Raw genomic sequence first — 15,790 nt, 5'->3', positions numbered from 1 at the left:
TAGTTCTTGTCTCTGTGGCGCAATCGGTTAGCGCGTTCGGCTGTTAACTGTAAAGGTTGGTGGTTCGAGCCCACCCGGGGACGCTTGCTCCAGCTTTTAAAGCGTTCGTGTATTATCGATCACTAGAGAATCTCCCCCGTTCGTGTGTTATCGATCACTAGAGAATCTTCCCTTTTTCTTCCCATAGTCCTAAGTCCTATAGGTTCCAGGCCAGCCAGGGATGCTCACTGCAGGGAAGGTTTTATCTTCTCAGGATTCTAGGCACAATTAACAGCGATCCCTGTCAAGGGCCATTCCCCACACTCCCCACACTCCCCACACCCTCGCCTCACAGATCCGATTCAGACAGAGAATCTCCTGAAATGTCATGCTGTCTTGTGCCTGTGTACAAGAAACAGAGACCAAACGAGTCACTTCTGGTGCCGACAAAATCCTCATGCTGCCCCTTATAGGCTTGGATGGGTTATATGCCAACCTTAATTTTTTCATTGTTAATAGGAGGCCTAGAGAGATATCCTATCCCCAGGATGGGCCTGGATTTACTGGTTGCTCTATCAATAATATGGATAGAAAGTGGAATCATTCATCATCATAATAATCCTCTTCATCATTTTTGAAGACAGCATTTTTTATCAGTCAGTTTGTGCATGATTTATTTAACCCTTTTCAAAATGTGTTTGAAATAAGGTTGGCTTCATGGTTTTAGGATTTCAGAGAATCCTGAAATCGTCATTCTTGTACACATATCTTTGGCCACTGATAGTTCTATAGTAGCGTAGAGAACTGGATGTGCCACTGCTATATTACAGGCTTTTTAATTTTTATTTTTAGTTTTTGTGACAGGGTCTCATTCTGTCTCTAAGGCTGGAGTGCAGTGGCCTGATTGCGTCTCACTGTTGCCTCAACTTCTCAGCCTCAAGCGATCCTCCCGTCTCTCAGCCTTCCAAGTAGCTGAGACTGCAGGAGTGGGCCATCATGCCCTGCTAATTTTCATTTGTTTTGTAGAGAAGGGGTTTCACCATGTTGCACAGGCTGGTCTCCAAACTCCTGGGCTCAAGCAGCTCCGCGGCCTCGCAAAGTGCCAGGATTTACAGGCATGAGCAACTGCAACGGGTCTTATGTAATGCCTCTAACTTCAGCACTTTTAGCAAATTTATCTTCTGCGGGAGAGGTATCAAATCATATTCCAATTTATTTCTCAACTCTAATACTGTCCCTTTCTTCATTTACTTGCTGGCACAACAAACTTTCTCCCCCTTCCCCCACTTTTTTTAGACTAGGTCTCACTCTGTCACCCAGGATGGAGGGCAGTGGTGTGATCTCAGCTCACTGCAGCCTCCACCCCCTGGGCTCTAGTGATCCTCCCACCTCAGCCTCCAGAGTAGCTGGATCTGCAGACATGCACCACCGCATTCAGCTATTTTTTTTTTTTTTTTTGTAGAGATAGGGCCTTGCTATGTTGCCCAGGTTGGTCTCCAACTCCTGGGCTCAAGAGATCTATGTGCCTCAGCCTCCCACAGTGCTGGGATTTCAGGCGTGAGCCACTGTGCTAGCCATGAGCCCATGATATTCTAATAAGGGGACAGGTGCCTTTCTGGCTTAACTAAGGGGATGATACAACAGAAGGACATGGTGGACATGGCACATAGATATTCTGCTGCATAGGATGGACAGCTAAACTTCTAAGACATTTTATTTTATTTTATTTTTTGAAACAAGGTCTTTCTCTGTTGCCCAGGCTGCAGTGCAGTGGCACAATCATAGTTCACTGTAGCCTGAACCTCCTGGGCTCCAGTGATCCTCCCACCTTAGCCTTCCAAGTAGCTGGGACTACAGGTATGCACCATCATACTTGGCTATTAAGAAAAATAATAATTCTGTAGAGATGTGGTCTCACTAAATTGCCCAGGCTGGTCTCCAACTGCTGAGCTCAAGTGATCCTCCTGCTTCGGCCTCCCAAAGAGCTGTGCTGAGATTACAGGCATGAGCCACCATGGTTGGCCCTGTTTCTTTTTAAAATTTAATTAATTTATTTTGAGTCAATATTTTATTTTCTCTGGAAAGATAAAGGGAACAAGTTTTTTCCAGAAACACGCATATGGTATGGGCCCAGTGATACCCTGATCCACCCCTTAGGCTTCAATTACCCATTTTAAAGTAGTTCATAAGCTGACTCATTGGAATTCAGACAAAATGATAGCATGGGGAAAGCAGTGTGTTGAAAATCATCGCCTACCATTGCGCAAAAGGTTTATTCTTGCTGTACTGTCTGTTCTGTCCCAAACATAATCCTGGAAAACCCCTTCATGTGTCACAGGGACATTGTATCTTTAGGACCCTTTGAGACATGGCAGTTAGACTTTATCCAGCTGTCTCCATCTCAGGGTCACAGATACTTTCTGGTGCTAATTTATACGCGCTGTCGCTGGAGTGAAACATTTCCATGCCAATGAGCCACAGCCCAAGCAGCTGGTAGACTGTGATTAGAGAAAATCATTCCCCATGGGGAGTGCCATCTGATCTCCATAGCAACTGAGGAACATACCTTATCAGTCAGATAGTTGGATCCATTTGTAATGTTTGGCCTATGTCCCAACATTTCCATTGTGCCTATCACCCCTAATCCTCTGGACTAGTGCAACTTAATAATGATAAGATAAAAACTCAATTGGCAAAGCTAACGGGAGTTTTTAACCTTCCCTGGCCAAAGCTCCCCCACAGTTTCTGGAAAACTTCCACTCTCTCCCTTTGAAATTAGAACAGGAAGACCCATGCAGTGGTTAGATGAAGGGGCTTATGAACCTGCACTTCTTAAAGGTGACATTCTCCATTATTTCTAAGGTCTCACAAAACTTCTTACGAAGAGCTCCAAATTAATAAAGGATGCCTTTCGTAATGAGCTGATGGGAGATGAAAATATCAAAAATTATGCCTATAAACTGGAGACGTCGCTTACTGGAAACAACATCAAATAAAATACTCCCTCCAAGTCCACTGGAGGGCACCACATAGGTATTATTAATATTAATTTATTTTTTTGAGATGGGGTCTCACTCTGTTGCCCAGGCCGGAATGCAGTGGTGTAATTATGACTCAATGTAGCCTTTACCTCCTGGGGTCAAGCCATCTTCCTGCCTCAGTCTCCCAAATAGCTGCGACCAGAGGTGTGGGCCACTGCACCTGGCTCACATCAGGTATTATTGCCTAATCTCTGTGGCAGTAAACATAAGGGCATTGACACACAGATTCATGTTTCTCATATCTAAAAGGCAACCCTACCAGAGTGGACATCTGTCAGTGGAGGTTTTCACTTAAAGGTGACCTGCCATCTTCCTGACGAAGATGGCAAGTAGCTGACATATGTCGTAGCCCACTTCCACCCAAGATACTGGCCTGTATAACCAGCTATTCACAATTCCAGTGCTCACTGCACCTGAAAGAGTTAGTCTCTTTTTCTCTTAACTGGAATACATACACCATCAGGGCTCCTTTAAGTTGTAGGGGTCGTATCCTATTGGTTTTGGTAAAATCACCCTGTATGTATATTCTCTAAAGATATGACACACTAGTCCTATTGCACATACATGTATATACATATACATACATACATAGCAAAATGCCTATGATCAGATTTTTGTTTTACTGTCCTTAATTAATTTGATTACATCAGGGAGGGATAATTCTCTGATCAGAATCTCACAAACCATTGCCACTGTGGGAAATGTGACAAGGTGCTGGGTTTGCCACCTTAAACCACCAACCACTTTTGACCATAATGACCCATTGGTACATCCTGTGCCAAATTTCACCTGTATTCCTCCTGATTGCACTCACGATGCAACTCGGGGTTACATCAAGCAAAACCTGTTTATCGAATCTGTCTGACTCATCCTAACCTTCCTGCCGTACGTCTCGGTTTAACCCATCATAATTGTACAGTCAAAATAACTGCCTGTAATCCCAGCACTTTGGGAGATCGAAGCAGGAGGATCACTTGAGCCCTGGAGTTTGAGACTATCTTCCTGGGCAAAATGGTGAAACAATCTCTACAAAATATACAAAAATATACAGTTGGGTGCATGGTGGCACCCAACTGTAGTCCCAGCTACTCAGGAGTATGAGCTGAGAGGATGACTTGAGCCCAGGAGTTTGAGCCTGCAGTGAATCCAGATGACACCACTGCACTCCAGACTGGGCAAAAGAGTGAGACCCTGTCTCAGAAAGTAAATAAATAAGCTGGGCGTGGTGGTGTGTGCCTAACTCCAGCACTTGGGAAGCTGAGGTAGGATGATTCATTGAGCCCTGAAGGTCAAGAGGTCAAGACTGTACTGGGCTGTCATGTTGCCACAGCATTCCAGCCTGGGCAACAGTGAGACCCCGGTTGCAAAAAAAAACAAAAATCAGAAAGAAAACCAACAAAAAATTGTTGCCTCACTCTGAAATGACAGTGGTAAACACCATGATGCTATTGGAAAGTTAAGAGAAAAACACTCCCTCCTGCTATCAGGATCCAACCTGCCCTCTTGCTCTAACATGTCTGACCCATGCATGGTTTAAATGCCGAAAGCTGATGTACCCAAATTATACTACACTTACCTGTTGTGCACCAGCATTTATTTGGTCTGTGGAGGAGATCACCATCCACAGCCCTTAGATGTCTAAAGACATGGAATGATGAAGTGCAATGTCTTTTAGGATATTTGGTCATGCCTATATATATATATATATATATATAGCTCTGAAGAAACCCAACATTGGATGAGTGGGGAGGCCGAGGCGGGTGGATCACCTGAGGTCAGGGGTGCAAGACCAGCCTGGCCAACACTGTGAAACCCCGTCTCTACTAAAAATACAAAAATTAGCTGGGTATGGTGGTGTTCACATGTATTCCCAGCTACTCAGGAGGCTGAGGTAGGAGAATCACTTGAACCTGCGAGGCAGAGGTTGCAGTGAGCCAAGATCATGCCACTGCACTTCAGCCTAGGAGACAGAGCGAGACTCCATCTCAAAAAAAAAAAAAAAATTGGATGAGTGTCCTCAAACTTTTCACTAGGCGTGCCCACCACTCTATTTTATTAATAGATGGAGATCCTATTGGGAGAAAACTTGCTAATTACCTGCCTGACCATTAAGAAAGTAGCTCCATACATTTTTGGGGGAGCACGCTTTTGCTTTGATGGGATGTTGCTTCCCGTGGTTAGAAATCCTTCTTTAACCTTAGGTAACATTGCTGATAAAAACCGGGCATGGAGGCTCTGGCCTATAATCCCAGTGACTCAGAGGCTGAGGTGGAAGGATCACTTAAACCCAGGAGTTCCAGGCTGCAGTGACCTATGATGGCGACAGTGCACTCCAGCCTGGGCGACAGAGCCACTCCTTCTCTCTGAAAGAAAAATAAAGAGTCCAGGCTTGGGGGCCTATGCTTGTAATTCCAGCACTTTGAGAGGCTCAGGTGGGAGGATTGCTTGAGCTCAGGAATTTGTGACCATCCTGAGCAAGATAGCGAGACCCTGTCTTTCAACAAACAAACAAAACAATCAAACAAACAAAAACAAAATTAGCCAGGCATAGTGGTGCATGTCTGTAGTCCCAGCTACTTGGGAGGCTGAGGTGGGAGGATTGCTTGAGCGAGGGAGGTTGAGGCTGCAGTGAGCTGAGACTGCACCACTGCACTCTAGCCTGGGCAACACAGCAAGACTGTGTCTTAAAAAAAAAAAAAGAAGAAAGACAAAAGAAAGAAAGAAAGAAAGAAAGAAAGAAAGAAAGAAAGAAAGAAAGATAGATATTGCTGATGAAACTGTAGCCTCTTTCACAGCTCAACAAAAAGCTATTTATTCACTGGCTAAGATTGTACTAGATAATTGCATTACTTTAGATGATATATATTTTCAAAGACAATATTATTCTTATTTAAAAATGGTTAGAACCTGGGCACGGTGGCTCATGCCTGTAATCCCAGCACTTTGGGAGGCCGAGGCAGGTGGGTCACCTGAGGTCAGGAGTTCGAGATCAGCCTGGCCAACATGGTGAATCCCCATCTCTACTAAAAATACAAAAATTAGCTGCACACAGTGGCGTGTGCCTGTAGTCCCAGCAACTTGGGAGGCTGTGGCAGGAGAATCACTTGAACCCAGGAGGCAGAGGTTGCAGAGAGCCGAGATTGTGCCACTGCACTCCAGCCTGGGAGACAGAGAGAGAGTCTGTCTCAAAAAACAAAATGAAACAAAAACAATGGGTAGATACAGCAGCACTTACAAGAGTTCATAAAAGGAATTGTACATTGTCAAGTGATAGTGTGGAGAGAGCAGCCCCCTGCCCACCTGGTTGTGATCTCTGCACAACGCTTGCCCACAACCACCTTCTCCACTTAGCACAATGCAGCCCAGAACACCAAGGGGAGAGCCCCAGCAACAGCAGCCTCTGCAGCCCGCTTTAGATGATAGATTTAGCTGAGCAGGGAGGTGGATGTGTGGTGTTTACAACCTTTGGTTGCGTATACAAAAATAAATACTCCCATGACGTAGAACCTCATCTAGAAAAAATTAGAAGTCATTTGGCTACAAGAAATCATGAAAGAAGAACTGGGATGTGATGTTTTCCCTGATGTTTTTCATTGGCTCCCTAATGGAATAGGTTCCCTTACTGTTCTGGCATACGGATTCTCTTTGTGATTCTCATTCTTGTGTGAATTATATCTGTGCTATTCAAATTATTAATGTTATATATTTCCTGTTTTACTTCTGAGAAAACTGATTTTATGGTATCTGAAGACTAGAGATGATTAAACAAGTGACAGCTGTAGATTTAACTGAAGTCTCTCTCTCTTCTTTTCTTTTCTTCTTTCTTTTTTCTACTCTGTGACGTACTTTCAATTGGGCTTTGGGGCGCTCTTAAAAATTCCTCAGTGAGGCAGCTCCTGTCCTCCCCTGCCTTCAGCATGGGAAAGACTATCCGGGAATGAGTGTTCCTGGCAAAGAGGGACACCTTGGCTGAGCTTTTGATCATCAATGCTTTAAAGAAGAAAGATTTTTAAAAGAATTTTTATCTGAGGAATGTGAGCCACTTCACATGATCAGAGAGACATTAAATCAAGACAGCAACCACTTTCTGCTTCCTTCCTTTTGAGCTATGTATTCATCTGTTGAAACTGCTTGCTATCACCCCAGGTAGCTGTAAATTAATCTAATAATGCCACGCCAAACACTGTATCCCACACCCTACAACAAGGGATAGCCAAGCTCTCATCAATGCTATTTCTGAAAACCAATGAGAATTCCTGACAGTCACCTTTCTGTCAGCCCGTTGTGCATCCCCCCTTTTGACCTTTAAAAACCTGCTTGTGACAAAGGCCAAAGGGAGCTCAGATCCAAGGTTCTTTTGGTGTGAGTCTTCCAGGCAGCTGTCTTCATGTTGGCTCAAGTAAACTCTAGATTCTATTTTGTGCTTCAGCCTCTTTCTTTTAGGTCAACATGTTCAGCAACAGTAGAATAAATAAATAAATTGGCCTATATTCATACAAAGGAATACACACAGAAACAAATAACCACATGAATAACATGAAAAATTCATAGATGTAAGACTGAGTGAAAGAAGTCAAACCTATGCCTCTGCTCCTGAGACCGACTTTGCAAAAATTATAACTGGGAGAATTATCACAGCGAAAGAGATCTGACCTAACTGCTTCCGTCTTGCTTCCAGCGTCCAAGCTGACCTTGTTCATTCCTGGGCACAGGCCAAAATAACTTTGAGAGGAACTTAGTTTATGGTTTAGCTGTGAAACAAAGATGATAACAGCTCTTTCCCAAAACAAATCCCCTTCCTGCCTGGGGAGTAGACTGCCTTTGCAGGACTAACAAATTAGCCACAAGATTAGAAATGATGGTTTAGGATCATGCAGCCTCCAACTTACGAGATTCTAAACCTCCCTGAATTGTGCCTGGGGATCACATCACTATTGTAAAACCTAAGATCAGTGCGTGAGGTATTTTGTAACCCTGCACTTGATGCATCAGCTGGCACCACCCAGATGGATAAACCAGCTCATCTGATCTTGTGGCCCCCACCCAGGAACTGACACAGCTCAAGAGGATGCTTTAGCTCCCTTTGAGTTCATCTCCGACCTGAACAATCAGCACTCCCAACTCACTGGCCCCCACCCACCAAATTATCCTTAAAAATTCGGGTCCCAGAATGCTCAGGAAGACTCATTTGGGTAATAATAAAACTGGTCTCTCACACAGCTGGCTCTGGGTAAATAACTTTCTTTACTGAAATTCCCCTGTCTTGATAAATTGGTTCTGTCTAGGCAGCAGGCAACATGAACCCATTGGGCAGTTATATTCCCCCAAAACCCACTATACACTTTATGATTCAGTTTATATGAAAGCAAAGGACAGGAAAAACTTGCCTGATAGATTTGGAGTCTGTGGAGTATTGTCAGAGTTTGGTGTTGTATTCTACAGATTAAAAGTAATCTGTTAAGCACCTCAAATAAAGTTTCCCCCAAATATATATATTTTTCTCCAAATTTGGACCACTTTGTTTCTGTCTTTGCAGAACATAAAGTGCTAACATGAGGTAAGTGCTAAGGTCTGGAGAAGGCCGTGGAAGAGATGACAAACTCCAGCACCATGCCCGAGTGTCCAGTGTGCTCTGCTGGGGCAGCATATTTGTACATTGCTGTATTTGAAAAAACCCTACAAGATTCCTGAAATTGGACCACCGTCCTTATAACACTACTAGTGGTAAAACAAGTAAGGATGGCTGGTTTGCAGTCATCTGAGCAGCCTCTCTAGTTTCATAGATATGGTTTCTCTGATATCGAACGGCTTCCAATTTCAAGTAGAATGCTACATCACAAGGATAATGATGTGAAGTGAACCAGTTTCTTGTGTAATCCTCCATGTTTTAGTCTGCGCATTACAAGCCATTATTTGAAGAAGGGTGGACAGGCTCCAGATTTCTGCCAAAGAGGTCCTCGGCAACACAGGCTAAGAACCGGCTTCTGGGCAGTCGTGATGGCTCACGCCTGTAATCTCAGCACTTTGGGAGGCCGAGGTCGGCGGATTACCTGAGGTCAGGAGTTCGAGATCAGCCTGGCCAACATGGTGAAACCCCGTCTCTACTAAAAACACAAAAATTAGCCGGGCTTGGTGGCGTGTGCCTGTAATCCCAGCTATGCGGAAGCCTGAGGCAGGACAATCGCTTCAACCCGAGAGGCGGAGGTTGCAGGGAGCCGAGATCATGCGACTGCACTCCAGCCTGGGCGACAGAGCGAGACTCGGCGCAAAACAAAAAACAAACAAAAAACTACAACAGAAACACCCGCTTCTTTGGGGAAGACCATGGGCGGGGAAGAGAGGGAAAGGAGGGAGAGGCAGACATCACTGCCCCCGCAGGCTCTGGCACCATGTTGGTCGGCTGAGTGGCGGAGGGTGGAGCGGAAAAGCAGACGGGGACGAGGAAGGCGCTGTCGGTGACATCACGGATAGGGCGACTTCTATGTAGATGAGGCAGCGCAGGGGCTGCTGCTTCGCCACTGGCTGTTTCACCACGAAGGAGCTCCCGTGCCGTGGGAGCGGGTTCAGGACCGCTGGTCGGACCTGAGGGTCCCAGCTGTGTGTCAGGGCTAGGAGGGCTCGGGGGTGCGCGGGGCAAGTGACCATGTGTGTAAAGGGTGAGGTATATGGAGCTGTGACAGAGCAGAGATGTGTGAAGTCATACTTACCTGGCAGGGGAAATACCATGATCACGAAGGTGGTTTTCCCAGGGCGAGGCTTATCCATTGCACTCCGGATGTGCTGACTCCTGCGATTTCCCCACATGTGAGAAACTCGACTGCATAATTTATGGTAGTGGGGGACTGCGTCCGCGCTTTCCCCTGAATTTTTATAATGAAAAAACAGACTCTATTGTAAGGGTTACTCTTAAAACTGCAGTTTTGTGGCTTGGGTGGCATGTTCATGTTAAGTGTTCTCCTTACAGTCGCAATGATGGGAAACAGAAAGTAAAGTGTTGTGCTCTCCGCCGCCGTGAGCTCCTTTAACACTAGCTAAGTGGCCGCAGGGCTCTTCTCTTCCCTTTCTACTTGGGGCTGCTTTTTGCGGATCGCTTCATGGTCTCCAGTCTCTTGGGTTCTCACGCTCTGTGAAAACCTTCGTGTTTTTTCATAGCCCCCAGAGTCACCCTTCACACAGCCTCTGCTTCTAACCGCAGCCTCCGCAGGAGTTTGTAGGATGTCTGTGCTGGCTGGGAATGTGTTCTCACCTCCTAGAGCCAGGGAGAAACTACGCAGTCGGGTGCTGTTCTTTGGGATGAAAGCAGGGTCCCGTTCGGTTGTTAACATAACACGCTTGCTTTCTGTAGGGGAAGGGAGGGCTCTCCCGGCGCCCAGGTGCCCTTGCTCATGTTCACCGAGGCCTGCAGGTCAGAATCGCAGTCTCACCTGTCGCCAGAATGTGCTGCGATCTACCCCAACTACCCGAACTACCCAGCAATAAAATAGGACACATTACGGAAACATGAAATAGCGTGGATCATCTCAAAAACATTATGCCGAGTGATGAAAAGAGTGCACCCTGTGTGGCGCCATCAAGGTGAATTTCTACAACAGTTAAAACTAACCTGTATAGTGACAGAAACTACATCATTGACTGCTGGCCTCAGGGGGAGGGCGGAACTGACTGCAAAGGGCACAAGAGGACCTTTTAGAGTAATAGACACGTCATCCAACTTGAAATGGATGCATTGTACCAAAGTCAACTCACACCTTAATCAACCTGATTGTAAAAAGGAATAAGAAAACCACTCCAAATCTTAATGTCTTCTACTTAATTTAGTGTATGTTTATCCTTAGAAGATTCCTTTAGAAAAATATATCTCTAACTGTAATCGGGAGTTGAGGGAATTCCTTCGTTTCTGTTTCTGTCTCTTTGTCTGCAGTTAAGTTCATGCACTATTAAATGGAATGTTTGTAAAATAAAAATAGAGTCTAAGCTAAATTTTATAAAAGCATACATATATGCGTCTTTATTATTTTATTATTTTTTCAGGTATATATATCCTTCTTTATTATTTTTTCTTCCTTTTTCTTTTAGGGACAGTCTAGCTAAAATATACATTCTTCTCCCTGTAGATGTACCACAAGACTGTGACTCCAGGGTTGCCCAAATGTTATGAGAAGTTATTTTTGAATGTAAGGTTTTGAAAAATTTTACATATGTTTACATCTTCTCTACTGTTAGTATGGTCTATGCTTAGCATGTATAGTTTAACAATGATTTGGAAGAAAAATATGTAGGTATGTTAACAGTAGTTAATTCCAGGAGGTGTGAATATGGATGACTGGTTATCTTCCGCTTTATGAATTTTTTATATTTTTAAATGGAAAATTCTCAATGACCTGGAAGTTAAAGAACAGATTAGATATGGAAGGGGTGTAGGGTAGGTGAGAGGAAAATGTAAAGGGAAGGACAAACCCAGTTCTGGCAGGACCATGTTTAAGTTGAAGGTTTCGGGAGAAGTTGTTGGGATAAGAAGGATACGAAGGAGGCAGGAGAATCATGAAAATATTTAGGACAGTGTATTGCCTGTCTTATCATTCCTCCTCCTTTTGTGTTTCTTCCAAAGAAATACACAGACTTATGTTTCTTTTCAAGCACGCGTACCATTTGTGTTTCTCTTTTATTAATGTAACTGCCTCGTAGGTTTATCTTGCCCATTGCCCAGGTAAGCCAATGGAGCTGAGAACAGCAGGCTTTCTACAATAGAGAAAGAATTTAATAAATGCAGAGGCAGCTGAGGGACCAGGACAGGGGTTTATTATTACTCAAAATCTGCCTCCCCCAAAATTCAAAGACTAGGGTTTTTTTTTCTTTTTTCTTTTTCTTTTCTTTCTTTTTTTTTTTTTTTTTGGATAGTTTGGCAGGCAGGGGGCTAGGGAATGTGCAAAGCTGATTGGTTGGGTTGGGGATGAAATCACAGTGTCAGAGCTTGTTTACTGCACTGAGTCAGTCCCTGGGTGAGGGCCACAGGACCAGATGAGCCAGTTTACCGGTCTGGGTGTGCCAGCTAGTCCATCATAAGGCAGGGTCTGAAAAATACCTTGAACACCAATCTTAGGTTTGACACCAATAATCTTATATACAGGCACAGTTGGGGAGCTTAGGAATCATGTGGCTTCTGGCTGCATGGCTCCTGAGCCATAATTTCCAATCTCGCACCTAATTTGTTAGCTTTGCTAAGGAGATCTGATCCCCAAGATAGGAAGGAGTTTGTCTCAGGAAGACATCTTTGTTTCAGACTTAGACTTGGAACTAAACTTCTCTCATAGTTAGCCTGGCCTATGCCCAGGAATGGACAAAGGCAGCTCAGAGGTTAGAAGTAAGATGCAGTCAGTTAGGTCAGATTTCTTTCACAGTCATAGTTTTCCTATGTCAGGTTTTTCTCACTGTCATAATTTTTGCAAGGGTGGTTTTGTTAGGAGCAGTATAAATGCAGTGGTTCTGAGAATGTCTTCTGGAGACAGGCTGCCTTCACTTCAAATTCCTGCTTTCAAATCCTCCTTTGCTGGCTGAGTGACCCTGGACAGGTCACTTAACATCTTTGTGCATCTCACATGGAAGATGAAAGTGATAGTGTGACCTTGGCCTGAGGTAAGGACTAAATGAGTAAACACATGCACATCATCAACTGTGCATGACACGTGGCACTTTGTGTTGCAGACACAGCTGATGATGTGCATGTGTTACTCATGTGCATGTTAGCTCTTGTATTTTGCCTGCAACACTGCACAAAGAGCAGGTGTGATGAAAACCAGTTGTATTGAAGTTACAGCAGTGATACTTTCCAGTGGCCGTGCACCCTCCCAGGGAGACTGCAGCAATCTTCTCACCAGCAGTAACCTCCTGGGCTGGGAGATCCCAGGAAGGCCCCTCAATCTCCAGCAGGTTTGACCCTCAAGGAGCTTGGGGGAATGAACTAGAGAAGTATTTCTATCTGGGAGGAACTGGGAGTTTATTAGCTCATGTGTTCAGCTCATCCAAAGGGGAATAATGATTCAATTTCTTGCTTCAAATCTGCCCCAGTAAAATTCTTATAGTTTTGCCCAGGTGCAGTGGCTCACGCCTGTAATCCCAGCACTTTGGGAGGCTGAGGTGGGCGGATCACCTGAGGTCAGGAGTTCAAGACCAGCCTGGCCAACAAGGTGAAACCCCATCTCTACTAAAAATACAAAAAGTAGCCGGACGTGGTGGCAGGCACCTGTAATCCCAGCTACTTGGGAGGCTGAGGCAGGAAAATGGCTTGAACCCGGGAGGCGGAGGTTGCAGTGAGCTGAGATCGTGCCATTGCACTCCAGCCTGGACAACAGAGTGAGACCGTGTCAAAAAAAAAAATCATATAGTTTTACAGTGGAAGACATTTCTACATGTAGGGGAGGAAATATGACTTTTTCTCACCCAGCCTAGGTTCACTGCTGAGACCCTCACAGCAAAAGACAGACTAACAAGGGAAGAGCATACAGATTTATTTAATGTAAATTTTACATGACAGGAACGCCTTCCAAAGGAAATGAAGTCCCATGGAAACAGCTAAACCTCAGTTTTTGTTTTTGTTTTTTTAACAGTAGGTTTATTCAAGAATGAATAGTCATGGAGAAGTATGATAAGTCAATAAAAGTATGATCTAACAGTAACAAAGTGGGGGAAAGGTAGCCAGGCCTCTGTGTTCAGGCTCTTCTCTGTGTCCCTGTGTCTTCAGAATCAAGGATGCACCTTTCCTCTGGGTACAGAGAGGGCACCTCTCACATAAGAGTCTTATACTTGACTTCAGGGAAGAAGGGCAGGGGGAGGGTGACAGTGACCTTCCTGCTTCTGTGGTTTACTCATATTCCTTTAGCATAAAATATTCAATACCCCAAGATGTTATACTTTGGAGTAGCATGTCCTGAATACCATCACGCACATGCAGCAAAACCCAGAATCTTTGAAGAGTGATGACTACAAAATATTTAAATTCAAAATACAAATGATGACCAAGTGGGGTGGCTCATGCCTGTAATCCCAGCAGGGAGGTGTAGGGAGGCCCAGGCAGGCGGATCACTTGAGTTCTGGAGTTCGAGAGCTGCCTGGCCAATATGGCGAAACCCCATCTCTACTAAAAATACAAAAATTAGCCCAGCACATGGTGCACACGTGTTGTCCCAGCTACTTTCAGGGGGTGGGGAACAGGTGGGCTGACGATCAACTGAAACAATATCATATTTAAGAATGATTTTTTTTTCCTATAGGGCTAGTCAAGTGAAGCAGTGGAAGTGGAGAAGGAACAAAGAAACCTGTAACTGGTTGTGATCAATTATTTGTAAACACGACTGAATTTTTATGCACTATACACTGTTATCAAAGTTACATATGCTGCAAAGCTGGTAGTGAACAGCAGTGCCCTGGTCCCTTCCTACACTTATCTGTAGGGATAACAATTGTTAATGCACGCAACCCACCTCTACATAAATATTGTTACTCTTTGACTGTCCAATTTTCCATCCCAGGTCCTGCAGTTCTGCCTGCAAGGGGAAACGGAGTTTGTGTTTCCTTACCTGCCAGTCCACTCCAAGGAGCCAAGAAGGCGTCCTCTCACCCCCTCAACCCCGGCTCGTCCTCCAAACTGAGCCCCTCAAAGACTGCGGTATTTTTCAGTCCTTCGTAACCGCTCTCAGCCCCAAAATATGAAAATGAGAGCGATGGTCCTGAGCGCCTGGAGTGACATCTTAGTTCGCTCCCAAGACCCATCAGGAACCTCATCCCAAGTGCTCTGAAGAGCAGGAGAAAACATTTTTAACTAAGGCGTCTTCTCCTTGGGGCAGGGTCCTGACGGGAGAAGGGGGAGCCCCATCTTCAGAGACTCGCCCCTCAGAGCTGCTCAGGTTCCTCTTCCCCGTGGCCCTGAGGGAGCTCGGCCGGGGCGACCCAGGATCAGAACCCGCGCTCCCAGCCCGCGCGCTTGAAGACGCCGCCGCGCGGATCTCTCTTTCTGGCTGAGATCTTGGGACGAAAGAATGAGATTTCCCGGAGTCAGGTTCCAAAGCTTAGTGAAACAGCAACTTTTAGGGCCCGCAATAGAGATGCAGGAGCTAGAAATTCTGCATAAAAATCTGAATATGAAGAACAGAGCAAATTAACATTCGGAATCGGATGGGCCATCTGAATAAAGCAGTGCTACTGCCAAGTTAGGTCTGGAACCATCGATCCTAAACTGAGACACACTCTCCAATGACTGACCTAACCCCATCAGAATTTCTCACGCCACCGTTTACTTACCAAAAAGACAATGGGTGCCATTAGGAGATTCCCGAGTGAAAGGAATCTCGGGGTCTAGGATAGAGGGGCAGCAGCCTTTTTAGTGGAGGAGACCTGTCACCCCGAGGCCCAGGGTCGCCCTGAGAGGGGGTGGGGACTTCCTGGGTCGCTGGGTCCCTGGCGGGGGTGTCCGGGCCTCCGATTGCTGGGTGCCAGGAGGCTTGCCCAGGAAGGGGACCCTGCAGGCTCGCTGATCCCGACTGGATGACTCGGCAATTTCCCTGTGGTCCGGGCCACTGCGAGAACCCGGTTTCTGGGACCCCGAACACCGAAGAGGGAGACGAAGAGGGGACGAGGAGCGCGGGGTACATCGCGAGGCTCAGACAGCGGGAGCAGAAGGGACACGGAGGCCCACAGCGCAGAGTTTCTGAACGTCAGCGGAATCCCCATTCCATTTAGGGAGTAAAACACAACATTGCCGTCCTAATTAAACAGAA

At 45.4% G+C, this 15,790-nt stretch overlaps 2 non-coding genes across 2 annotated transcripts; both read left to right on the top strand.

Annotated features, from left to right (window-relative positions):
- Window positions 1-8: 8 nt before the first annotated feature.
- Window positions 9-83, top strand: TRNAN-GUU (transfer RNA asparagine (anticodon GUU)). The gene has a single exon. It is a non-coding gene; the product is annotated as a tRNA-Asn (tRNA).
- Window positions 84-9,719: 9,636 nt separating this feature from the next.
- LOC115932738 (U1 spliceosomal RNA) lies at window positions 9,720-9,883 on the top strand. The gene has a single exon (XR_004068916.3). It is a non-coding gene; the product is annotated as a U1 spliceosomal RNA (small nuclear RNA).
- Window positions 9,884-15,790: the final 5,907 nt, after the last annotated feature.

Source organism: Gorilla gorilla, chromosome 1 (genome assembly GCF_029281585.2).
Source record: "Gorilla gorilla gorilla isolate KB3781 chromosome 1, NHGRI_mGorGor1-v2.1_pri, whole genome shotgun sequence".
Taxonomy (NCBI): Eukaryota; Metazoa; Chordata; class Mammalia; order Primates; family Hominidae; genus Gorilla; species Gorilla gorilla.
The sequence above is the reverse complement of the archived record's forward strand: the minus strand, read 5'-3'. Positions and strand labels throughout refer to the sequence as shown.